The following is a 26,724-nucleotide window of genomic DNA, read 5'->3' as shown; positions in this document are numbered from 1 at the left end:
ATAAATGACGATGAAACGAGTGCGACTAAACAGTTTTTTCGCATATAAGCCGCAGTAGCCTGTAAAACACTGCATCACTATTTCTTTTGAATAATTGAGAGTAATGAACATGCGTAATTTGAATTGAAATATTAGGGTTGTAATGCTGCAATAAAAGGCTGCAAGCTGTATTTTTGCTTAAAAATAACCAATATGAAGAAAAAAAATCAGTGTTTACGCCCTCTTTCGCAACCCACCATAGCATCGAAGTTTTGTTTTGTGCCTACACATATTTTTTCTCCACCACTTTTCTCCTTCCAGTAACTTTCGGTTCCATAAACGGGCATCGGAACTTGCAAATATCCGAATCCTGCGCGCCCTTGCTTATTCCATGCGACACGGATGAGAGCGAGAGGATAGCGCAGTTGCTCACCTTGGCATCATCTTTCCCATCTGTTACAAGTGCTTGTACCTTAAGTTTACAACATTCCTTTTGGAACAGCAAAAAAAAAAAAAAAAAAGTTTGTCAAAGAAACGTTTTACGGTGGTGCTGTCGACAAAACGATTGTCGACGAAACGTCACAGTGCCGACGAAACGTGTGTTCATGAAACGTGTGTCCACGAAAATTTGCCCACGAAACATACTTCCACGAAACGAGTTTCGACGAAATGATAGGGACCCGCCGGGAGTATAGACACTGAATCATTCTATAGATAATCTGGAAGATTACCCGTAGAACAGCGATCACTCGTTCCCAACAAGCAGGGTGCCGTGCACTTACCAAAAAATAGGGGACTTGAAAGATGTATACCGAGATATTTGTCGATATGGGCACTGGAGAACATTCACGTGCACACAGAAAGAAGATGGTAGGGCTCCGTGAAGATTCAACAGGATACGGTACAAGCTGTCATTCGCCGAAACAAACCACATCACGAGAATTTCTGTGACTTCTACGAAGAAATCGCTTGTTGCCGATATACGCGTAGGACTTTTCAAACACTGAGCCACACAGGCCCCAGCTAAGAGTTCAGTCAGGGCCAGGGTAAGGAATTCTGGTAGGCGGAAGCAGATGGGCTGCTGGAGATGTGAGGAGGAAACATTCCCCTCCCTCCAGCATTTCGTCTGCATCCTGCTTCTTCAAGGTCCCCAGGCGGGTGCGCCCACAAAAGGCTTATCTTCGAGGGTCATCGGAACAATGAACACAGCCAGAGGATTTGTCAGTGCATACTTTTGTAAGCTCGTCCCAAAGTTGATAGTGCAGTGGATGCTATGCGAGTAGCCTACCAAGCAGTGTCCTTCAGGCAGATGCTGTACTGTGCCTTGTGACCCGCTTGGAGACTATGGTCACGTGACCGTAACCGGAAACTCGCTTGGCCTAAAATACGCATAGCGTCTAGACTGCTGTCAATACAGAGTGAACCGGACAACAGCACAAAGGCTACTCGGCGACAACTTTTCTTGACAAAGCAGTGAAAGATACAGGCCCGCGATCCCTCTCCCATTTTGTGCGCTGAATAAAGCTGTGCGCGGGCTCTCCTCCTTTCCACTGCAATGCCAAGAAAAGTTCTCGCCGAGATAGTTTTTGGAGTCCCAAAGGAACTGCCCTTCCCAAATGTTAACCAAAAACGGGAGGTATAAAGATGCTAAACTAAAATGCAAAAATAACCGCGTCTTATTTCTGCGCACGATGTACCCAAATAAACTGAAATGACAAAGAACAAATATTACTCAGAAATAAGCTGTGCCGTGTATTTCGCAGCACGCTAATAACTGATTTTGTTTTTTTGCTTCGCGAGGGTTGTGTACATGTAACAAAACTGTACCATTTTTTTTAAACCGTAGACTTATAAATGCGACACAGATGCAATGATCCATAAAGCAGAAGTTAAAAAAAACTGCGAATCTAACAAAATTATGACAACACATGGAGAGGTTCTGGGCTCGAAAGTGCTAACGACTTTTTAGATCGCAGAATAATAAAAAAAAAGAAAAATATCAGCAATAGGGTTTGGGTATTTGAGGAATTTGCAGAACAAGGAGGTAATAGGACGTCCCTTAGGTGGCGCCAAATTTACGATTAAGTAATTAAACATTTTTTCGGGTGTTAAAAAGTGTTTTTAATGTATATTTTGTCGTTCTCGACGTGGTTGTCGACGGACAAAGTGTTGCTGCTTGCGCCCCTGTCGAGGTTACACGTTGTAGCGACACTATATCGCGCTATAGACTCGTATATTTGGCCCGCATGCAGCCTCGAGCGAGCTGTTTCGAAAGTCACTTTCAATACAGAGCAACGGCGTAGCAATCGGGGCATGAGAACCGAGTGCGCCTCGGTCTGGCCGACCGCGCTCACTATGCTGAAATGTGAGTGTGGGAATTCCGAGCACCGTTAGCTCAGTGGTGTTACAAGATGCTGCTTTGTTGTTGAGACTTCGCAAACGCTTGTGGAGCCGTTCCAGTGCTTGACGCATCTCCCGCGCAGCATCGCAACCTTTTTGGCGCCTGATAGGCCAAGAGATCCTGTAGCTTGTGCTGCGGATCATTCTAAGTTGAAGCAGAGTAGCCACGAAGTACGTGAACCGTTGCGACGATACGTGATGTTGAAAAATAAACAGAGAAAAATTACCTCTCAGGTTCTTCCAGTTTGAGATGTGGCGATTTAGAACATGAATTCTGTAAATGTCATAGAGGGAACAATTTGTTCACACTATTATTACGTTCATTCTGCTCGCTCTCTACACTAATGAACTGACCTTTGATTTTCGAGACGCGCTTTTCTAGAGAGCTCCATGACAACGACAGTCGTTTCTTGGCGCACTGAATCCTGCAAAGCCAATAAACTACACCCAAAACCACTTCGTTGTAGTTCCGTGGAATCCTGGGGCCAGTGAATACAGTGAAGCGCCACAAAATTTTTAAATCTTGGTGGCCGCCCGCCTGCCTACCCTGGTTGGCTCGACCGGAAAGAGACAAAAGGCGGCAAGAAAACCCCTTCCCTGGCAGTTACGTGTAATTCCGGTGCCCGGCAAATACAGTGAGAGGCCATGGTGGCAGTTCACCGAATTCCCTGGGCAGTCCCGGACCGGTCTACCACGTTCAAGGCAAAATCTAGGCTCCATAGCTAGTCTAATCAAGTGTGCTGCCTGGGGTGTACCATGTTGTAAACTTCTTCATCAAGAATATTCAAAATACAATTTTCTGAAATTGACACCTTTGCCTTCAGATAAGTATTTATTAATTTTGCCAATTAGTTTTAATTTATAACCAACTTATTTATTGACAGGGTCTTCCTAGCAGCCTTTTTATCAAGACGCCTTCTTACAATAGTGACTTTTATTGCCGAGAGTACTTCATTCGTTTTTAAAACTCGGTTCCAGAAAAGGAGGCACCCTGATACCTTGCGGCAACTTATTTTCAATGTTGGAAACCCATCGGCTAAAACAGGCCAACGTTGGTAAGCGTAAGCCAATCGATTGCCAATGATGGTAAGCCATTGGCTAAAACAGGGCACTGTTGGCCAGGCTAAGCCAATCAATTACCAACGTTGGTAGGCCACTGGCTAAGACAGGCAAATGGTGGCCAGCTTAAACCAATCGATTGCCACCCCAGGCAGCACACGATATTGGGCCAACATTGGAATTGATGGGACAAAGAACGGCCCAATAATGGCCCAACTGAGCCATGTGTTTACCAATATTGGAATTACCTGGGCCAATAATGGACTATCATAGCCAATGTTTTTCCAATATTGGTGATGCACTGGAATAAGCTGTCCAATATTGGACTGTGAAAGCCAATGGCTTGCCAATATTGGATAAATGCTGGCATAACCTGTCCAATATTGGACTGCCAAAGCCAATGGTTTTCCAATATTGGATATATGCTGGCATAAGTTATCCAATATTGGACTGCCAAAGCCAATGGCTTTCCAATATTGGATATATACTGGCATAACCTGTTCAATATTGGACTGTCAAAGTCAATTGTTTTCCAATATTGGATATATGCCGGCATAAGTTATCCAATATTGGACTGTCAAAGCCGATAGGTTTCCGATATTGGATATATGCTGGCATAAACTGTACAATATTGGACTGTCAGAGCCAATGGCTTTCCAATATTGGATACATGCCAGCATTAGCTGTCCAATATTGGACTGTCAAAGCCAACAGCTTTCCTATATTGGATATACGCCGGCATAACCTGTACAATATTGAACTTTAAGAGCCAATGTGTTTTCCGATATTGAATATACGTTGGCTTAAGCTGGTTAATATTAAACTGTCAAAGCCAAGAGTTTTCTAATATTGGTGATGTCTTGGTATAGGCTGGTCAATATTGGTACTGCCATAACCAATGGCTTATCGATATTTACGTCGCCTAGGCTATAGACCCGCGAACCTCTTTTTTGCATTGCAGAAATAGGAAATTGGAAAAGAGTCATTCATGAGCTCGCTCGGGCGAGAATTTTATTTAGCCAACTTCATGGGGCGTACGTCGCCGGCGCTTTATAACCGCAATCACAAATACGTCCTTAGCTGCCTATATGACTATTGCAGTTTTTTTGCTGGCTGCTCTCCATTCGCATTGCCTTACCTCGGCGTTGACAACTTAACTCCGTTTTTTTAGATTTAAGTATTTTTGTCTTTTCCAATATATTTTTTATATATACGTAGCGTTAACGTTTTCTCTTTGTCCGTGCCCCTGTCATGTTTGTATTTCTTTCTGCGTGCTCTATTTTTTTATATTTAATGATTCTGTGCATATTTAGTCATTGTCGACGCAGGTGTCAACAAACATAAAGCCGCCGCTTACGCTGCAACCGAAGTGACTCTCAGTTTTACGAGAGTATATCGCGATATAAAGTCATATATTAAACTCGAGTGAAGTCTCGAGAGGGTTGCTTCGACTGCCAGTGCACATGTCATCAGGGTAGGCAGAGCAACGACGTAGCTATCGCGACGCGAGAGCACACCGCGCCTCGATGTGGCCGGCCGCGCTCGCTCTGCGGAAATGTGAGCGTGGGACTCTCGAGCCCCGTTAGCTTACTGAAGCTGCTAGACCCTACTTTGTTGTCGCGAATCATTTGCCCTTCGAACGGTCGCGAAGCCGTTGCGCTCGGAGTACCCTACCCAGCATCTTTCAGAAACCGTTCGCGCAGCATCGCAACCCTCTGTCGGCGAGCGTGGGCGATTCATCGTGTGCTGCAATTCGGACGATGTGCTGCTCGGGCTGTCTTTTATGTGTAACTCTTTCGTAAAACAATTTGAAGTTTAAAAACGCGAACCTAACAGCGTACAAACAGTTTTAAATTTATTGATAAAAAATATATTTATATACTTATAGATATATTTGTGTACATCGAGCGCAAAAAATAGTCGCGCTTAGTTCTTCATTACATTATATTATATATTTATATATTATTATATTTACGTTATACGACGTAAAACATACTGTCTTCAAACTTGCCCCGTTTAGAACCACTTTTGGGCTGGAGAGCGTCTTTAGAAGTTCAAAAGCTGACCTTCAAAGAGCTGTCCTGTTAAATCGGTATTGACAGCAGGGTAGACGCTATGCGTGTTTAAGGCCAATCGTGTCTCCGGTTATGGTCACTTGACTACGGTCTCGAAGCTGGTGATAAGGCAGAGCACGGAACCTGCCTAAAGCCCAAGGTCACGCATAACATCTACTGCACTATCAACCTTGGGTAGAAGTGACAAATTCTCTCGCTGCGTTCATTGTTGAGATGCCCCTGGAGATTAGCCTTTTGTAAGCGCACCCCACCCCCGTTCTGGCCTGCTTGCTTTGTCCTCCTTCTCTTTTTTTCTCTCTCCCTAAGCTGAAGGCGCGGTAGACGGTCCGTACTCGCCGGACCAATGAACCGTACACGTTTTATCGCTTGAGTTCGCTCTCTGTGCGCGGGTAACGGCAGAAGCGTGATCACGTGGTTTGACGGATGACGCATTAGCCGTTGAAAAACTCGGAATGCCTGCGTCGCGAAGACCGGACCTAGTTTCGCGTGTGACGCGGCCTGCGGGGTGCGGGCCCGCTGTGGATTTCGCTTCTGTGGTAAATGGTATCTCGTTCGAAAAGTCCCACCCGTGTCGATTTCTTCATAGAAGCCCAAGACATTCTTGTGAATCGTTTAGTGTTCGGTTCGGCAAATGGCAGCGTGTGCTACATCGTGTTGAATCTTCACGGATCACTTCCTTCTGGTTTTTGTGTTTGAGGGGTTTTTGTGCAGTGCCCGTGTTTACATATATGTCGGATTACATCTTTCAAGTCCGGTATTTTCAAAGTAAGTGCGCTGCAACCTACTTGGTGATCATTGTCCGCTCTTGTATGGGTAATCTTCCGGATAACCTCTAGACTTGGGCAGGGCCTATCTCCTGGCAGCCGTTAGAATAAGTTTCCCGCAATCTTACCGACAGTCGCCTGCCATTATCTGTCTGAAATAATGTCACAACTGCAGGTAGAATGCTGACTTTTTTATTCTCCGTGCGTTTCGCGAAAACACGTTTCGTGGCCACCTTTTCGTCGACATTTTTGTTTCATCGACACGCGTTACGCGAATTGCGCGCTGTGGGGGCATTTCGTCGTGCGTGTATTCCTGAGCCGCAACGTTTCCTTGACATGCATTACGCGAATTGCACGCTGTAGGGGCATTTCAACGCAAGTGTATTCCTGAGGCGCGTGCTCACCGAACCAGCCCACCCTTTCACGCCGCTTCATGCCAAGTCTGAAGCTGTTCATTGCAAAAAAACAAAAAAGAAAAGAGGGAAAAAGATGTATTTTGAGTTTTTTTTATGAAACATCGCGTGTTGATGAAACGATCTGTCTATGAAATGTCGTTCGATGAACTGATTGCACCGCCAATGAAGGGCGAATAGCGGTAGAATTTGGGGGAAAAAATTCTTCCAGCTGCCGGGAGACTGGACACTCCACAATAATTACCCCGGTTTGTGTTTACTTTGCAATCTTCTTAGTTGTATCACAGTTGAATAGTACCTCTTCACATATTACAAATTGCTGATTTTGTGCCTGTCTACAGAATAAGCTGTGTGTAATAAACTTTTTGAAGATTTTAAAACAATCCCTTGTGTCTGTCTACCTTCCTTTTTGCAAACAACTTGGTGAATGCACTTGCAAAGAGCTGGGCGAGTGCAACGATGGCCAAAAATCAGCATAACGGCCAACATTGGATCGGGTCGCCCTTCCAGTGTTGTCCATTATTACGCCGGTTTTCGCCAATGTGGGAGCACCTTGGCTGGAACCATGGTTTAGCAATGGCCCAACATTGGCACCAATGATTGGGCCGACATTGGCTGGAACGATGGCTGAACAGTGGCCCAACATTGGCACCAATCACTGGGCCAACGTTGGAAAGGGTAGCGCTTTCAATATTGTCCAATATTGCGGCCGGTCTTTGCCAATGTTAGGCCAACGTCGGACCGACATTGGTGTGCTGCCTGGGACCGTTGGTAACCCATTGGCTCTATTACAGTTTTTTATTTCTGCGGGCGTTATCACTACCGTGGTCATTACTGCAGTTGCCGTATTTTGTACGCAGTTTGAAGTCATTTTTGGGCAAACAGACACAATGCCCCAGCTTCTTCTGTTATATGTTGCGTGATATCCTTTGTTGGAAGATTGAAATGCGCGCGTCAACTTATGTCACCTCCTACCTCAAACATAGGGTGTTCGGGATCTTAATTCAAGGTGATGTTTTATTCGTGAAGACATGCAATTTTTTTAATCAATCGCTGAATATTGGTTTTAAGGTTTTATTTTCAGGTAAAAAATATTAGTACTTTTTATATATTTTTAGTTTTGTTTGGTTCAGTATGTATTATAGGCCTTGTTATGCTGCTCAGCAAAGCGGGTTGCTCTGAGATTTTCAAGATCACATACCGCTGATAATAGACCCATGTCGTAGGCACTGGAGAGCCGGCTGGTGCTTTCGAAATTGAACCCTCTCCCTCTCCCCCCCCCCTGGAAACGTTTTCTGGCTGCATCGCTAAACGGGCATATGAGGCACTACGCTTTTTGCCGTATAAACACACAGAAATCAAAGGAAGAGTGCATTTTGTATTTATGTGGAATTTACTGACCATGACTATCATTTTTGGGATGATGGGCGTTAGTTATAGTCGGTTATAGTTGGTAAAAGCTCCACCCACCTCTTTCTACTTTTGCAGAGCGAAGGATCGGGAGGAGGCGATCTCCTCCCCAGCGTTTACTTTTAACCTGTCACCGACTACGGCGTTTTTCTTCGTGGACATTTAAAATTGCTACAGCTCGCAGAAGATACAGGGTTCTAATTTAGTTGCTAACTTGCTGTGCGTGTGAAAACAGAAGAATCGTTCGCCCCCGGCGCCATAGCTACAGACTGTTCTCAGCGTGCGCGATCAGCACATTAAAAAAAAAACTAAGCCAATTAATTATAAGGTTGGTAAGCCACTGGCTAAGACAGGCCAATGTTGCCCAGCCTGAATCAATAGATTACCAATGTTCGTAACCCACTGGCTAAGACAGGCCAATGTTGGCCAGCCTAAGTCAATCGATTACCAATGCTGGCAAATCATTGGCTAACATAGACAAATGTTGGCCAACCTAAGCCGATTGATTAGCTATGTTTTTCGCCTATTGGCTAAGATAGGCCGATGTTGGCCAGCCTAAGCCAATCGATTGCCAACGTTGGGAAGCCATTGGCTAATATAGGCCAATGTTGGCCAGCCTAAGCCAATCGATTGTCAACGTTGGTAAGTCCTTGGTCAAGTCAGGCCAATGTTGGCCAGCATATTCCAGTGTACCACTAATATTGGCAGTACAGTGGCCACATTGGCCCAACATTGGACCACTGTTTGCCACTTAAATGCCAATGTTGGCCCGACGTTGTGTGCTGCCTGGGTGCAGATGTTAATACTGCAGTACCTGGGTCCCAAACTGAAGAGGCATATTCTAGTTTAGTGCGAACAAGCGTTTTGTAAAGAAGTAGTTTAGCGATAAGGGGCTGATGAAAAATTGTGTTTTATGAAACCCAGCATAAGATTGGCGTTACTTGTTACATATTGAATATGAGTTTCCCAGGACAGATTGGATGAAATATGAACTCCAGATATTTGTAGGTTGTTACTTGTTGTAAAGGAGTGTGGTTCAGGTAATAACAAGAGACATCACTGTGAAGCCGAGAAACCCTCATTACCTTACATTTGTTAGCGTTAAGCTGCATAGGCCGTAAGTCACACCAATCAAATACACGGTCAAGGTCACACTGAAGAAAAGAAACATCGAATTTGTTAATCGCTTCAAAATGTATAACACAGTCGTCAACAAACAAGCTAAATGAAGATGAAACACAGGAGGGTAAGTCATTGACTATCATCATCTTAAAAATGGCATATAAGCTATACTAATGGCGGCCATCTGTTTACTGATGTAGGGTGAAGTTGAAGATGCACCTAAGCAGATGATTTAGGCCTTTGCACTCCAAACGTGAGGGCGACTTGAAGCAGGAAGTCGATACAAGAGCTGCATAAGTGTTAAGTTCTACCTCGGGCCCAGTCAATTTGTTGAAAACACACACTCGGCTTCAAATTTCTTTGATGTATAGAACTTCCTCAAGGTGTCTACGTGGGTTGGTGCTTCGTTTTGACTAGTTGTCTGATTTTCTATTTTTCGCCACCGACACTGAAAGATATTGAAAAAAGAACTGTATGGTGAAGCGCACATTCTCGTCGACTGTCAACTTGCGATATTAACGGTGCCCCATAAAATACTGCAGACCACAGATTCCTCTCCGCCATTAGTGCGGTAAATGTTAAACTGCCATTTGAGCCACCAGATTGCATTGAATTCCGGAAAGGATATACTGTATTTATATTTAAACACTTTAAACGAATGAAAGTGGTTCGACTGGATGTTGGCAGGTAATTTAAATTATCCTAAACATATTGTTCTTTAAAATCGCCAAACGTATCAAATAGTACCATGATTTGTATTCAAAAAGCTTACTGTATTTTTATCAGGTTTTAACCAAAGTGCCAGGTTAACTTGAAATCAAACTTACTTCTAACTGTGTGGAAATGGGCGTCTATTGCCTCTCTTATTCGGATTATCGAAGTCATAAAACGTTATTCTAGAATAATGATCTTGCTGCCAAGAGAAAGAACGATTTTGAAGTTGACCATCTGCATGAGCAACCCTCACTTGTTTTATCACAATATGAACATTTTTACATGACCTCAAAAGAGACGATCGGTGCAGTCATGCTCCGTTTTATTTATTCAGTTGATTGAGTATTATTTGCATACAAAAGAAACTTGTAATTTGTATGGACCCGAGGAACATACTTTATAATGTTAACTGCTAAATTCGATTCACCAATAAGTCTGAACGTGACATTTTTTTTATTTCTATGTGGCAAGCGAACATATTTTGCACAGTAATAACGGTATATCTATCTCTACGGGCTAGGCTTTGAATGTATAATCGTAGACTGTATAATATTTGACTACGAATCAAGTCACGCCGTTAAAGTACCGGGGGTTTATGACAGAAGGAAACCCTGATTTTCGGCAGGCGTAAATAAACTATACATCGCAGTAGGCTGAAACTCTGTGACAAAGTCCCCGTAACGGTAGGAATAAAGATGACAGCAGCAGTTTTGGAAACATTAGGTTGGACGTAATCAAGCGCTATAGGGCAAACACTAAAACATGTATGAGCAGACGTCCACCTAAATCTAATAATGTCAAAAAATAAGTGAGGGCACTGCGGTTGCCTTTAGGACGGATTTCTGTGAATAAAACATCTCAGGAAGAATAAATAAAATACGTTTTTTCTTTATACAGCATATTTTTCGCTGATATAGATGCCACATGCTGCCGAATGATATTTCTTCTTGAGAATTTATAAAGATAAGCTGGGTGTTGGATGATCGAGAAATTAGTTTCCTTTTAGCTTTTGATTAGGTAACGTCATGCACACAACCTTTCGCATTATACCCTTACTGATATCGCAATGTTCTTAAGGCGTTTTTGCTTCCTGCGATGCGTAGTTCACGAATGAAGGCCGATAAGCACGTTTATTTTCTTCTAAGAAACACATGGAATAACTAAGATATGTATAATCTGTATGAGAAAAAGAAAGAGCAACTGTGCCTTTCCTGTCTATAGGGGGTTATAACGAGTGAAAGCTCTCACCAATTTAGCAGCTGCCAGAGATCTGTAGACACATTTTCTAAGACGCTCAACCGGGAATAAATTAACGTAGCAATTAGACGTCCACAATATTCTTACATAGTCAACACATGGCGCTCAGCACCAACAACATGGTGCTTTGGAAAATACAGTTTGATTTTACTTGCTTCTTTGCGCTGTGCTGTTTTGAATGGCCACAATAAAATTCACCACAATTTTATTTTTGTCTGAATAACAAATAATAAGTGCAGGATTAAAAGCAAAGTTGCCACTTCATAACAATTCGACCTCCCCCCCCCCCCCCCCCTTGCCCCCTTGTCCCCTTGTAAGCATATCCGCGTTATCGCTTCTCCAACACGTGGATGACGTAGAAAAAACCTAAAAAAACCTGGTGATGACCGCCAAGAAAGAAATGCACCACCGATTTCAGCTAATCCACTGTACAAAAGTTAACTCCTCTCAGAACTGCGCTGATAAAACAAAACATGTACAATTTTTCGGTGGGTGCAGCTCTCTTGACTATGGCGGATCGGAAACCCACTCAAAGCGTAGACACTTTATATTTTTTTCGCGGTCGCACCTGCCATGTCGGGGCGCGTATTACCGTCCTTCACGAGCACGCCACACCCTAACAATCCACTTCAATTTTGCCTAATCATAGGTTTTAATTTAATGTCAAGCGGGCCCCAGTACACCTTATTGCAGCCATTGCGTTCTGGGCAGTAAAGTTCAACTATTGGACCTTGATGGTCTCAAAGCACAGCCTTCAGTTGGAACTGTCAGGAAATTTATTAACATTGGTTAAGAACTGTGGCATTACGCCTTGCTTTCCCGCGTGCTCTCTGGTTGGCCAGAGGAGATTCAACGTTCGTCCCAAACTGACACTGTGTTTAACAAAATAAGCTCTCTGTTTCATAGCGTCAGAGCAGCATCTCGCTCGCGCCACGCAAACCTACGACCGGAGAGGCCCACGGGCTGCTTGAAGGATGAATGGTGTAGTCTTTGCGCATTTGCTCCACTTGTACGTGAATGTTTTCTCTTTCCTCTTGGAAGAACTGGTACGGCGGCCAATGCAAATAGAGCATCGTTGACTGTAACGATGCTGTGTTTCGCAACTTTTGTTTTGCGCACAGTCGACATCGTCCTAGAGCAATCGGGGAATTCGACGATGAGGTCCTTGAGCTGTCGTTCTACCGTGGGACTGACCTTGAAGTTAATTAACGTCGAGCTGCGTCGGTGGTAAACTCCACGGTTGAGATGCTGACAGCTCATGCGAGATTGCGGCGATCTTGGCGGCGTTCCGGAGTTCCTCGACGTGGCCCACATCGGCATCTTTTGTGAGGTGCTGCGCCTTCTGTCGAAAGTCTGTCACGAGGATCTCAGTGCGTCCATTCTGAAGCTCTGTTATGGCCCTTGAGACGCGTATTTATCTCCTGAGAAGCTGCTAGACGTTGAATCCTAGAAGAAATTCCCCGCAGGCGACTGCATCGGTCACGACGGGTACAAGCACACTCGACCACGGCGTCAGGTACACGTGGTCCGCTAGGATTCGGACGGCGGCTGGCGTCCTTTTAGATCCCTTCGGAGGTAGAACAAGCGTTAGTAACGTCGACCTGTTTCCTTCAAGGTCGATCACGGCAGCGTAATCACAGAGGAAGTCCATGCCAAGAATGACTTCTCTTGCAGAGTCCTGATGGACTACGAACTTGACTGGGCAGGTCTCGCCATGAATTTTTAATCGAGCAGTGGACCTCCCCAAAAACTTGTGATGCGGTGTCCTCCGGCGGTGCCAATTTTCAAGCCGTCCTAAGGCATGGTGACTTTCCGAATGCGGCGATAAAGCTTCCCACTCAAAACGGGGTAGTCTGCTCCAGAGTCGACGAGTGTTGACGCGTCGTGGCCGTCGATGACACCGTTGAGGTTGTTCGGCACCCTCGTGGAATCGTCGTTCCGATAGTTGTCATGGCTAGTATGGGGGCCCTCCGACGTTCTTAGTGGAATCTCCCGACGATCGTCGTCGGCAACTCCATCTCCAGAGCTTGCCACGTCCAGTTTTCCCAGTGAGGCAAAGGAGACAGGTTGTTTCGGCGCGACCTGTGAATGGGCGAGGACGGACGTCCTGTTTACGGCGAAGGAGATGCCCGTTGGACGTGGGTGCTAGTGACGGCGGACGATGTAGGTACTTCTCGATGTCGGGTGGTCGTTTTACACTTCTATAGCGGGGGGCATTGGGTGTGAACTCTCGAAGCTCAAGCTGCCGGTAGGGGCATCACCGGTACATAAGGTCGGCTTCCCCGCTGTAGTAACACAGCGGGGGTCGGTCGGCTGTTCTCCAGACGTAGGTCTTCCTGGGTGCAGGTTGCTCCGGGCGGACGTACGGCACCCCTTATTCGTGACGTAGAAAGTTCTGCGGTGCTCGAACCTCTTGGTTATGAGGCGCCACATACGGTTGAGCACCTTGAGATGGTCGGCGGGCCATTGCGGCGTAGGTCAGTGTCGGTACTTCGCGGGCGGGCGAGTCAACAGGAGCATACGGCTGGAATGCACCCTGAACTCCCTCTCGAAAGACCTCGGCGATCGAAAGCGTAGCCGGGCGCTCGGGTTTGGGAAGAAGCTTATCGCGCATGCCCGAGATGTTGGTGTCGATGTCGCAGATAAACGACGTGGGGCCAGCGACGTCGGGAAGTGCCTCCCTTATGCCATGGGCGGAAGACGCTCCGGAGGTCGTTGGTTTCCGAGACGGAGTCAATGCCGACCGATGCCCAACCCGCTCCACGGTGTGCAGGACTCGGACGATTTCCATGACGTTGTGCTCTTGCCGGACTCGCCGCGGCCGCAACCGCCACCGCAGCGATGGCTGCAGCCTGGGAGACCCTGTTTGCGCAGCTACTACCGCCGTCACAGAGGTATGACCAGGAGCTCGCTACCCGCCGAAGACATAAGACCCAACTTCCAGTTTGAAGAGGAGGACGAATACAGGGACACCCGAGTCCAGCGAAAGCCACATCGACGCTTCTACGGGAGGTACTACCGCAGGCGTGGCGGAAGCTCTAGGAGTGATCCAGAGGAGTTCGAGTTCGAGCAGGAGCCCAGGAACGCGCCGGGTTTGTGGCGAAAGCCGAGACCTCGGTCGACGTCGGCGTCGGCGTTCAGGGCGTCCGCCGGACGTAACCGAGAGACGCTGTTATTATAAAGGACGACACGCCACTGCTTCTATGAAAACTTGGAAGAATAACAGCAGCATTTCCTGGAAGACACGGCATACCAAGACTCTGCGCGGTTCGCCTTGCGAGCAGACAAGAAATTCAGCGCCCTATGCAAGGCCTTCTCTTTCTTGAAGGCAACATATCAAACAAAGAATTGACACGGAACGATGGACACCCCTTTTTTGCTACAAGCATTGCGTTATCATGACTTCACTGAAACTGTGTGGGACTCGGCAAAGTGTTCATTCAACTTTTTTGTGTATTTTTGTATTCCCCATTGACCTTTCATGAGTTCGTGTTTTCTGCACTGCTCTGTACCTTCTTAAACTTCCTGATCTCGCGGTATGGGAATGCATGATCTCATCTCCAGGCCGGCGCGGGAAGTTGTTGTAGATTATGCGATCTGGTAGTAGGACAAGAGGAAAAGGAGGTAGAGGAGCGCAGAACCACGAGATCATGAACGGCACGAGAGAGAACGATAAACCGACACCATCGAAACTGACGTGCCCGGAATCTCTTCCTTAACAGAAGGTGCGCTGCCTTCCGCTGTCTAGTAAGCGTCTTACATGAATGCTCCTTGGTTTACCTGATGCCCAGGCTCAAGCAGTTTGTGACAGGACGGCGGAAGAGCACGATTTACTAGCTGGGGCTCTAAAACAGTTGTAGGATTTTCATCCACTACTCAAGGTTACTGAATGTATAAGTTGGGGGATATGGGGCGGGTTATTTTATGAAAAAAATGGTCAAATGTTGACCTCAACAACTGGAACACGACAAGCTTTGACATGAACCGCAAACGCGAGCGATGTGAGTTTATTTTCCGTATTTATTGCAACAACTCGTGTGCGCGAGTTGTTGCATTGTTAGGGAAGTTGGGCCTGACAGTTTCGCGCCGTGTACTTGTTAGTACCGCACAAATGGCACTTAGTTCATCGGTGACCGGCTGTTTCAGTTAATTCCCTATTGAAAAATATTTTTTACCTAGCGTCATTTCCAGGAAAAGTCTATTTTACTGGATTATCGGACTGTTTTCACCTCCAGTAAAGCCGTAGTTTACAGGAATGTCACTGGTTGTTTAACAGGAAAGTTAGCGGACTTTTACCGGAATGACATCAAATTATTTACCAGAATGTCACCGGATGTTTGAAGAAAGTTTTTTCTTGTAAAGGTTTATTTTACTGGATTGTGGGACTCTCTTCAGTTCCAGTAAAGCGAGAATTTACCAGAAGATCACGAGATTGGCCAGAATTTACAGTGTTTTTCTTTCTTTTTTTGGACGTCAACAAAAGGCACATCGGAGGAAGCCTGTGAATCGTGGTTGGTTATGTTTACCAGATGCTGGACGATTCGGTAACAATTAAAGTGTTTAGTCTATATATATAAACCTGAAGGTTCTTTGCATTTATTTAACAGCGTCGATACCAGTGAAACAATTTGCTCAGCTGTCGACAAAAGTAATTAGACCAAATTGGAACAACCGATTTCTTTGTCGCAAAATATATCTTTCAAGGTACTCAGAATGCCGCTGGGTAAATTCCTAGACCTACGGTAGTTCGACTAATAAAACCGAGCGGGTGCACCACACGGACACGCACTCGTATACTGTCAGAAGCACGCTTAGCGAAAACCACGAACGCGCGGAGCGAACATCCGCCGCCATTGAGAAATCACCGGCACAGTCACGATGTCGTCTCTGATGTCGTCGCCACGGGTACACCAGGCGGACACATGCACGCAGTCAGTAGCACGCTTAGCGAAAACCACGAACGTGCGAAACGAACATCCGCTGACGTTGAGAAATTTTGGGCACCGTTTTTTTTTTCGCTCGCTGGATGCATTTGAAGCCGGACGGACAAAGAGGCGTAAGAAACAGCTGACTGAAAAATATTCTCTGTTTATCTGCACACCCAGTTGCTTTGAAGATTAAGGTTGCACACATGGAACGAGAAGCCTAGACTCAGCGTTCGTTCCTGGACTGTCGCTGTTCGTTGACGGACAAAGAAACCGGTTTTCTTAAAATAAAAGTCAGCAAAACGACCCTGTCGCATTTTCCCCATGAACCCAATGCGTGGGAGAGAGGGTGCGTGGGGACTCCTCCTTGGTGCGAGGCACCATAATTATACACCCAGTCCCCGGCTTGGCTTGGCTTCCCCCTGCCCTCGCGTCGGTTTCGAGTGAAGTTCGGCAAACAGGGAAGCGAGTCACCCGTTTCGGGTAGGATTTCTAGCAAAACCGGGTCGTCTGGTAAACGAAAGTGGCTGCCGGTAACATTCCAGCGAAATCTAGAAACCCGATGCCGTTGAAATTCTAGCGAAATCTGTTTGCCGGCAAATAATCTAGCAAAGACTGGTAAACTGGTTTAGGATGAAAACGGGTGAAAATGCCCGCCCTTCTGGATCGTCAAAACAGTTCGCTGCACGCATTTCTTGAGGATTGCAACGTCGTCCCGAGCTAAAACTCGCACTCACAAGAATGCCGCCTGAGTGGTCTCATACCTGCGCTGGCCCCGACTTTTGGCTTTCGCAAATAGCAAGTTGCCGGTGATTGCTGCCCACCTATTTGGATCGTAAAGACAGTTGGCTGCACGCAACACTTGCAGGATTGCAACGTCGTGTCGAGCTAAAATACGCACTCACGAGAATGCCCCTACAATGGCGGCCACCATAGAAACTCAGTCCCCCTGCTAGTCTTGGCTTCCTTGCCTTTAGCCATTCTCTCTGCGTCGGCCTCCGGTGAAGTTCGGTGTCCGTCAAACGAGAGTGGCTTCCGGTAGGATTCCAGCGACGGGTTATCGAAAGTGGTTCTGGTAAAACATCCAGCTAAATTGGCTGCCGGTAATATTTCCACCAAAAGCTGGTAAACTACGCTGGTTTCTGGTGAGAATTAGTGGAAATTAACTCGTTTTCGCCGAATGTCACTGGAAGATTTTGCCGGATTTTAATCGAAAGTGGCTCCGGTAAAACGTCCACCGAAATCTGGTAACTGAAAGTGGCGACCAATAATATTTCCGCCAAAAAATTGGTAAACTAAGCTGGTTTCTGGTGAAAATTAGTGGTAATTAACTCGTTTCCACCGAATGTCACTGGACGTTTTCGCCACATTTTTCAATAGGAATTATCGGCCAGGTGATACTCTCGAGGACTTTGAGGACTTACTGGAGATAACCCGCGTCGAAACATGTGACTAGGCCGAACATTAGGTCACTTTCGCGGATTTTCACTTGTATCCACAAAAAAGTAATGATATTAAGTTGTTCTTCTAGGCCCATGTGCGGTGAGCTCGTTGATGATGGCGGTGTGGCTTCCTTTAGCTTTTAACGGTAAAGAATTGCGTGTCACTGGGAAGGCAGTGCGTCAGATCCCGGTGAAGAACCAACGTCGTGATTCCTACGTGAATCTTCCAAGCCTTCTAGACACCGTGTGGCGGAAACGTCTCGCATTGTGGGGTTTTCAACCTGCCGATCGCAGTTAAATTCTAAAGTTGATGAATGTGATCGTCAATAAGAATGTCACGTCATCCGATCCTTTTCTGAAGTATCTGCCTTGCAAGGACGTAATTTTTATCGGAGAGTCAAATTCCTTCAACTGCTCTTTTTGGATTGCCTTTTGTATGTGTTATTATATATAATTTTAAAGGCAGAGTTATCATGGTGCGTTTTTTGGTAAAATGGTTCCAGAACCATTGCATTTCACCAAGACTTCAAGCAAAGTTTGGCACCTGGAGTTTCGAAAGTGTTACTGTCCGATGGTGTTGACTTAGAGTCCAGTGCATATTGAATGCGCGTGATTACTTGACTGATTCGAAGGAAGTAGTCTTCGGCTTTCTTAAGCTCGTGTCTAAGGTCGCTATTCGTGGTCGAAGACAAGATATCACGATGGAGGTAAACCACGCAGGATTGCTTTTGTATCTAGTAACACAGTTGAGTACGCAAATGAAGCTCTGGCGTGTCCGGATTCCGGAGCAGAGTGTTGATCAGTGGGAGTGTGCGGGTTAGGGCGGTGCGGACAACGCCACGAGTCCTGCATTTGACGATCAATGTCCACTCGATGGGTTTCGGCTGGAAATTGTGTTAAAAAAGGAAGCCAGGCGCGTTCATTTCACGTCAGGCCGATTTATTTTATCGTGGTGCTCTTGTCTTGTTTTCTTCTTCCTTTTATTTCAGCACACAGTCTTATATCTGTATCTCTGTTATGTAGATGGTGTCATCATGTTTGTGGCAAGCTGTGACGAGCGTCTCAAGTGACTGCAGACATTACTTCATACGTAAAGAAACCCAGGGCTAACCTTGAAGGCAAAAAATGCCGATATGCCTGCAAGAAGCACGCGCTTCGCAGATTTCCTGGCTTGTGCGCTTACAACCAACGTTTTCTGAAACACTTTTCGCGATTTGCCGAACCGCCGTCACATCTGATTAAAGTCGATGCCCCTTTCACATGGGACGCCCACAAAAAGCAAAATTTGACGAGCTTCAACGCCAACTACCGTCACCGCAGTTCTTGGCCACTCCAACCAGCACGCTGAAAACGAAGTCCCCTTGGACACAAGCCACGTGGGCCTTAGAGATTACACTGTTAAGAAGAGGAACGGCCTCGAAAACTTCATCACATGTAAGCCGCTTTATGACAAACTCAGAGGCCATGTACCCTACAACAAAGGAATAAATCCTCGCCCTTATATGGACCACCTCCAAATTCAGCCCTTACAAAAACGACTGGCCTTTCAGAATTGTCAGTGATCACCGCGTTTCCTGTTGGCTAGCTAGCTTAAAATACTTTTCCGGCCGACTTGCGTGTCGGAGCATGAGATGAGAGGAGTTTGACGTGACCGTCCTCTACAAGCACCGCCGCAAACATTCCGATGCCGTCTGTCGTTAACATGCTATCGTCGACGCGACTCCGCCCAGCGAACTAGAGGACGTTTTCCCAGGAATGATTACAGAACGTAAATTTGACCGGAAACAACGAGCTGATTTGGCGCCAAGACCCGCCTAGTTTTGTTGTGCCTCATGATCTACACGAAGAAAGGCCGTACGCCTACCATAACAACCCAGCGTCAGGACATGCTAGGATTGCTCGCACACGCGCGAGAATTCATTAACTGAACTGGCCTTGAATTAACGCCGACGTCAGTCACAACCTTTGAACGCGTCACGACTGCCAGCGACGAAACTTGCCATTGATCCTGACATCAGTTTTTCATTGCCCTATGTGACCCTATGTTATCCCAAAATGAGAAAAAGCAAGAAACTCTGGATTCAAAGACTGACACGATAAAACAAGACGACACGGTTTCCTGTGGGAATGTGCCATAGAATTTAGGAGGTTTCGTAGAGATGGGCGCGAGACAGGGTAGAGCGAATTGTACTTCCGCTTACAAAAAGATAAACCTAATGAATTGAGTGTATTATGAAAGTTCACGAGAGAAACTAATAAAAAGATGAGATCATTACTTTTCTGATATAAATTCTAAATTAAATTATCATAATCTTAACCCTAACAAAGGAGAATCATAAACACAGACAGGATGACACAAAATCTCCAACGCAGCTAAGTTCATTTGCGGGGAAAGAGTAAATTATATCCGTCCGCTCAGAGAAGAGATATATAATACAAGAAGACGTGCCGCTGCGAATTCGGCGGAACTGAGCGAGATTAGCTGACCTCCACTCAGACGTCTAGACCTGGAGATCAGCTACCTAGGCAGCACACCATTGTTGGACCCTTGTTGGCCCAATGTTAGCAAAAATGGTTCCAATATTGGTCTGACGTTGGCATTTTCGAAAACACAACTTGATCCAATGGTGGTTCAAGATTGGTGCCAATGTTGGACCACTGGTTTGCCAACGTTCTAGCCCACGTTGGACCAACGTCGTTTGCGCTTTTTTATCCAATATTGGCATAGAGGTTTCACCGTTGGCTGAACCAACATTGGCATCCAGCGCCTTACACACTGGCTATTCCAACATTGGCGTAAACATGGGCTATTCCAATATTGGCATCCAGTTTAATACACTGGCTATTTTTTGCACCCATTGTCTATACCATTTTTCAGCCAGTGTTCTAACTAGCGTCACAAAAACAGTGCAGAGAACCAAGCAAGTAACTTGCCCTTTTTCTCACGCACTGTATTCCTTCTGATACTAAAATCTAATAAATGCGGCAATTTGACCATATTTTGACACTTTAGAAATCATTAAAGCATGAAAACGAATTGTTCATAACGTTTGACAGTTCATAATTTATTTAAATCGAATAAAAATATTTAAAACATTGTGCAACCAAGGGGGCCTGGCAGACTCGGTGGCAAGGTCGGCGGCAGGCTCGGTAGTGGACAGGGCAGAGGGCTGGGCGAAAGCTGGGCAAAGGGATTCCACGCAGGGGCCTGGCCACAGGATTCTGAAAGAGACAGATGCGGGGGTTTGGATTCAGGTGAAGGGTTTCAGAGGCTCTCAGTTCTCTCTTACGCTTGTCATGATTGAATATCAAAATAAAACATAGCTCCATTAATAATCGCCACCCTTTAATTCACTATTCGATTACTCGGTTAAGTTGCTCTTCAAGTATAAAATCTCGGAAAGGCCTACCGGCTTCTTTATGTTTACTTTTCCATATTATAAACTTTCGTTTCCAGTGAAATTTTTTTTGCTATTTTTTTACATAAAAACTTAGCACTTCCTTCTAAAATAAATAAATACGCCGGTAAGACACCGGGGCTGGCTTGCTGGAATCAGTGTCTGAGCTGAGATTCGGTGCAAGAAAGCACTGTAAAAGCTGGGACGCGCGAGCGTCTTGAGTCGAGGTTTGAGTCCCGTTCAGCTCGTACGCTGGCTTTGACAGTGCTTTCTCTTCCCTCGTCTCAGGTGAGACGTTGTTTCTAGCAAGACGGCCCAGGCATTTACTATTGTTTTGGTCGTCCGACTTGTCCTCACTCAGAGCTCGATCGAACTAGATTAAAATATTTATGGTTATTTAAAAAATTATCCAAATAGTACGAATGTTATTTCATTAATTGCTTAGCTCTACTCTTGCAACATCATGGCGTCCTTTAACCTCTCATCTAGCTTTATAAAGTCTCAAGAATTATAATCTCGCCATTTAAGTTCATACCGATAATTCTACGCTAATTTGAGAAAAAAAGAACGTTTTTAAGATTTACGGTTTTTGCGCCACGGAAATATGTAGTTATGAATGGACCCATATTGCCGCCATAATATTTACAATTTATAAATCCAACCGCTGGCCTCCCTCTTCAGCTGGCCTCCCTCTTCAAACGCACTACCAAATTAACAGTTCAGTAAATCCCCCGTTATACATAAGAACATGACAGCTGAACAAAACTTAATGCTTGAATCAATGAAGAAGTTTAAATAAATCACGCAAATAAAATAGCTTGTCATGTAAAGACAATTAGTGACAATTACACTAGCAGAGCGCGGTGACATAGCTGACACTCAACTTGCACCCAACAAGCCGCACCTTGGCAAATAAGGACTACTCAACGCTCTGTGGTATTCGGCTTAGGACATACCGGGAGGACCTTTTACCAAAGCACTCATCTGCCACCAAGAAGACAGCCATATTTTAACAAAAAAAATAAAAATGACTTCGAACACAGAAATAACCAATCAGAACGCCTCTAACGGTCTATTAGCATAAAAAAGCACTACAAATAGGGCTGTACAGGGCCTTTCGGACCGATCGCTGTGGATTACACGTTGAACTCGTCGGAGTTTCCTGGCACAGAGTTCGACATGGTTCAGACTCATCGGAAAGTGACAAAACCTACATAGCGTAGCGAGAATACCTATCCCCAATGGTCAAGAGGACATCTCCTTCTCACTCACGTGGAAGAGAACGCGGTCCGTCGTGTCTTCGCTCCATCGAAGCTAGTTGTCACATGTTAACCCACAACAAAGGAAGATCGCCGTTGTGTAGGCGCTGCCGAAAGAATAACCATGGTCTTGGCAATCGGCATGTTGAAGATCGCGCTTGACACTAAGACGAAATGCGCTGCTGGTGATCAGACTCCAGAACCTCCGTTCTTGACGAAATGAATCCCTGGAGAAGGGGAACAAGAGGGACAAAGGAAAAACACCGTTCTTGCCCGTGGATGGCGGAGATGCCGAGCCGCGTCACCCGATAAAAGCAGTCTGCTAAGCACTCGAACAGCTTGGAAAGGGACACCACGGTGTCCTGGTATCTGCGTGATTGTCTTGCCATTCTTGTTCCTGGAAGAAAAGAGCTATTTCTACCAAAAAAAAACCAAATACAAAAACAAAAAAAGCATGCATAAATTGCGAAGCACACCTGCCCACGTGCAGTTCGCGGATGCGCGTGTTGGAAATTGAGAAGACCCTCCCCGCCGTCTTCCAGTCGCTACCTTATCGTGCGACCTTGATGCAGGCGATCCCACTTTCTGTGTGCTTGTGTGTCCGTGTGTTTCACGGGCTGAGGGTGCAGAGGAAGCTGAGAGTGTAAAGGAAGCTAAGAAGCTCGGTGAACCAATTTAAGGTCTACTTTTAATCACGAAATCACTCTCTCTCCCGTAACCACACGCAGAGAGTGGAGCAGGTGATGACAGGTCCGGCCGGCGCGTAGCTTCCCCGGCACTGTCAGCTCAGGAATGCACAGGGTCCTCCTCCATCAAGGTCGCCGAGTTCTCTTCACTCACAAAGGAGAGATTTGGAGAGATTTGGAGAGATTTCGACAGATTAGTGACGGCGTGGAAAAAATGGGAGGGGAAGCCGTTCCGAGGCCCGTCGGCGCGACTCCTCCCCTACACCCTTCTCTCTCTCGAATTCTTTCGTTTGTCTCTGCTAGTATTTGCTATCCGGGTTTACAAAAATCAATGTAGAAGAGATTGCTTAGACGTGATAACTCTACAGCAAGAGGACGAAAAAGGACTGACAGACACGAAGTTCCGAAATCATGTCGGAACCTAATGTCAAAATTAAAAAGAGACAGTGATAAATCAAATGCGAAAAAAGGGACTAGACTCTAAATCAAGACCAACATTGTCGTCTGCCATCAGTGCCTTGGCGCCATGTAGGAGGCATTAGGGCTCTTATTTTGGCACCAGTAGTGCCGTAAAGTCATAGAGCCATCATTGTATAAACACATTTCAGAATATTGTCTTGCTCGAATCAATCGCAAAGAAGTTCTTCACCTGACGCGAGGCGCAGTCCACAAGCCCGTAGTTAGGGTACGAAGCTTTTCTGTCGAAATCATAAAGTCAACATAATAATCTATTATGGTGTCCCGTGCTACCTCTGGTGTCCCGTCCTAATACACCCACATAGCCTCTGTGACTCTATAACGCGGACATCATTTTTTTTTCTTTTTTTCCCCAGATGGCAATCCTGATAAGTCCAAAACGCTGGCGACTCCTTAATATGCACAGTGAAGGAGCAAAACATCGCCATTAAGCTCTGTACCTTGTTATTATCTTGATCATTTTGCAGTCGCGCTTTGACAAAATAACACAAAATTGACAAGCGTTCAAGCAATTTCAACTTGTTGATTTAAAATGGACGCGCTTAAACCAGCCTATTCCAACATGCTTAAACTATTAAGCAAATGGTAATGTCAGACTAACACACACTGGCCAATTATATGCCACTGTGTTCTTGAAATGACGATGAGCAACTGGTACTAACAGGACAACAGTAATCATTATGAGATTTATTTATTTATTTATTTATTCATTTACCCTAAGGGCCCTTTCGGGCATTACGTAGGGGGGAATTTTTAACACCAATATTAGAAGCAATACAAACAATGAACAGATAGCCGTAACACACTGCGAGCAACGAAAAGAAAAAAAAAGATAAAAGCCACGAAGAAACAATTCAAAGTTGTCATGACGAAGCAGAGCATAAAGAGTGATAATGACTTAGGCTTTTTTCTGAGATAAAATAAATCAAGAAGCCTAAAAACGTTTGGTAATCCTGTATGACTGCAATGTTACTTGGTGAGGCGTTCCATTCATTAATTGCGAGGTTCAGCGGGGAGTATTTGTATAAGATAGTACGCGCAAATACTGAATTTACTTTGTTAGGATGATCAAAGCGGGGAAAAATGCAAGTAGCGGATATAATGTGTGTTTGAAGGAAAGATAATAAACTATGGTAGATTTTATCAAATAATGAAAAACGTGCGATTTGCCTTCTGGGCGCGAGGGGCATTAAATTTAATAATTCTTTGATACGGGTGATGCTACTAGTAGGAGAGTAATCTAGTGCTATAAACCGGGCTGCTTTATTTTATAGTGACTCCAGACTGTTAATTAAGTAAGCCTGGTGTGGATTCCACATCACTGAGGTGTATTCCAGTTTGCTTCTTACGAGGGATGTATATGCCATAAGTTTCATGTTAGTGTCAGCTAGAAATAAGTGCCTTCTCAAGAAACCTAATTTTTTAGAAACATCCCTTAAAGTTATTTCAATATGGAGGTTCCTTGAGAGCCTAGGTGTTAAATGAATTCCTAGATATTTATATGATTGTACCCTTTCGATATCTGTATTGTTAATTTTATAAGCATGTTCGGTTATCTTCTTTTTGGTAGTGAAAGTCATGCATTTAGTTTTCTATGTGTTAATCTGCGTTTGCCAATGAGAACACCAGCTTGAAATTTTCTCGAGGTCTGCTTGAAGTAAAGCACTATCAGAGGAAGAGGTTATGGTCCGATAGATGACGCCGTCGTCTGCGAAAAGCCGAGTGGTACAAGTAATGTCGGTATGAATGTCGTTAATATAAAGGATAAAGAGTAAAGGCCCGAGGACTGAGCCCTGGGGAACAACGGATTTAACGGAAACAGGAGGAGAGACAATGTTATCTATAACAACACACTGGTATCTATTTGAAAGAAAGCCTGAAATCTATTTAACGACGCCTGCTTCTATCTTTGCTCCTCGTAGTTTATGTATTAGTCATTTGTGGGGGACACGGTCGAAAGGTTTTGAAAAGTCAATAGATACTGCATCAGTGCTGAGGGATGAGTGAATACTAGAATGAAGGTCAGTAAATAGTTCAAAAAGTTGAAGTTCACAGGAGCGTCCTCGTTGAAAACCATGCTGATTTTGAAAAAGAAGATTGTCAGTCACTAGGTGATTAATTATCTGAGAATAAATAATATGTTCAAGCAATTTACAAGATACGCAAGTTAACGAAATAGGCCTGTAGTTTTGTGAGAGAACTAGGGTAACCGGATTTAAAGATGGGCACAACATGGGCTAGTTTCCAGTCGTCTGGTAACGTGCAAGTTGATAATGACTGTTTGAAAAGCGCTGCTAGGAGGACGCTGGAACAATCTTTAGTTAGTTTAAGTAGTTTAGTACCTGGACCAGGGCTCGAATCAGTAGGAAGACAGTCTATTGCACAGGCAACACCCTCACTAGTAATAGCGAAAGGGTTCATTTGAGCGGTCACTGTAGCCATTGGCATATCAGAATCGGTTAGAGTCATCTCATCTGTGAATACGCTACCAAAAATGAATAGAACACCTTAGCCGTTTCTAAGGGGTTTAAAACAGTTCCGGCTTCTGACTGGATAGAAGGTGCTGCATTTGCGGCTTTTGGGTTTACCACACTACAAATTTGTTTTTAGGATTAGAATGCAAGATGATGTAGAAATCATGATTAAAAAATTTAGCTCTTGTTTTCTTGATTTCTTTTTTACACCGTCTTGAGTTCTCGCGATAAGACTCCCAGTCACTATGAAGATCCGAGCGTTTGGCTTTTGAGAAAAGACGTTTCTTTTTATTAATGCGACGTCTCACATTTGTCGTAAACCAAGGATTACTGGCACATGGCAAATAGTAATTTTCGAGATACAAAGTTTAGCCACCTCATTTATTTTATTACGAAAGGCCACCCAGTTTTCATTCACGGACCGGTTGTTCAAAGTTTGCAAAAAAGTAAAAGAATAATTGGACAACAAATGGAACATTGATTGAAGGTCAATGTTCCATTGTCCATAGTCAAAAAGCTATTTCTTTAAAACTTCCCGTCTCTGAACAGGAGCAGCAAAAACACAATGCACCATTTTATGGTCACTGATGTATTCTAAGACCTCGATATCAATAGCTTCTGAATGGGTTGTTAAAACTAAGTCTAGAACAGAGTTAATACGCGTTGGCTCCTTCACAACTTGGCGTAGCTGGAAGGCTTCCATAACATCAAGGAACCTTTTGCACTCCTGTTTATTTCCACAGCAGTCATCTACCTCTTGTGTCGACCAGTTGATACCAGGCAGATTGAAATCACCAGTGCGCATGACAGGGGAGTTTGGAAATTTGGTATGTACTTGTTCAAGGCTAGCATTTAACTTACCTACCAAGT

General features: G+C 44.9%; 1 pseudogene; it reads right to left on the bottom strand.

Annotated features, from left to right (window-relative positions):
* Positions 1-24,243: 24,243 nt before the first annotated feature.
* On the bottom strand, positions 24,244-24,781 carry LOC121836300 (annotated as a pseudogene).
* Between the last annotated feature and the right edge of the window lie 1,943 nt (positions 24,782-26,724).

The sequence above is a fragment of the Ixodes scapularis genome, unplaced genomic scaffold, assembly GCF_016920785.2.
Source record: "Ixodes scapularis isolate PalLabHiFi unplaced genomic scaffold, ASM1692078v2 PGA_scaffold24__2_contigs__length_7659602, whole genome shotgun sequence".
NCBI classification, from domain to species: domain Eukaryota; kingdom Metazoa; phylum Arthropoda; class Arachnida; order Ixodida; family Ixodidae; genus Ixodes; species Ixodes scapularis.
This window is presented reverse-complemented; position numbering and strand designations above follow the sequence as displayed.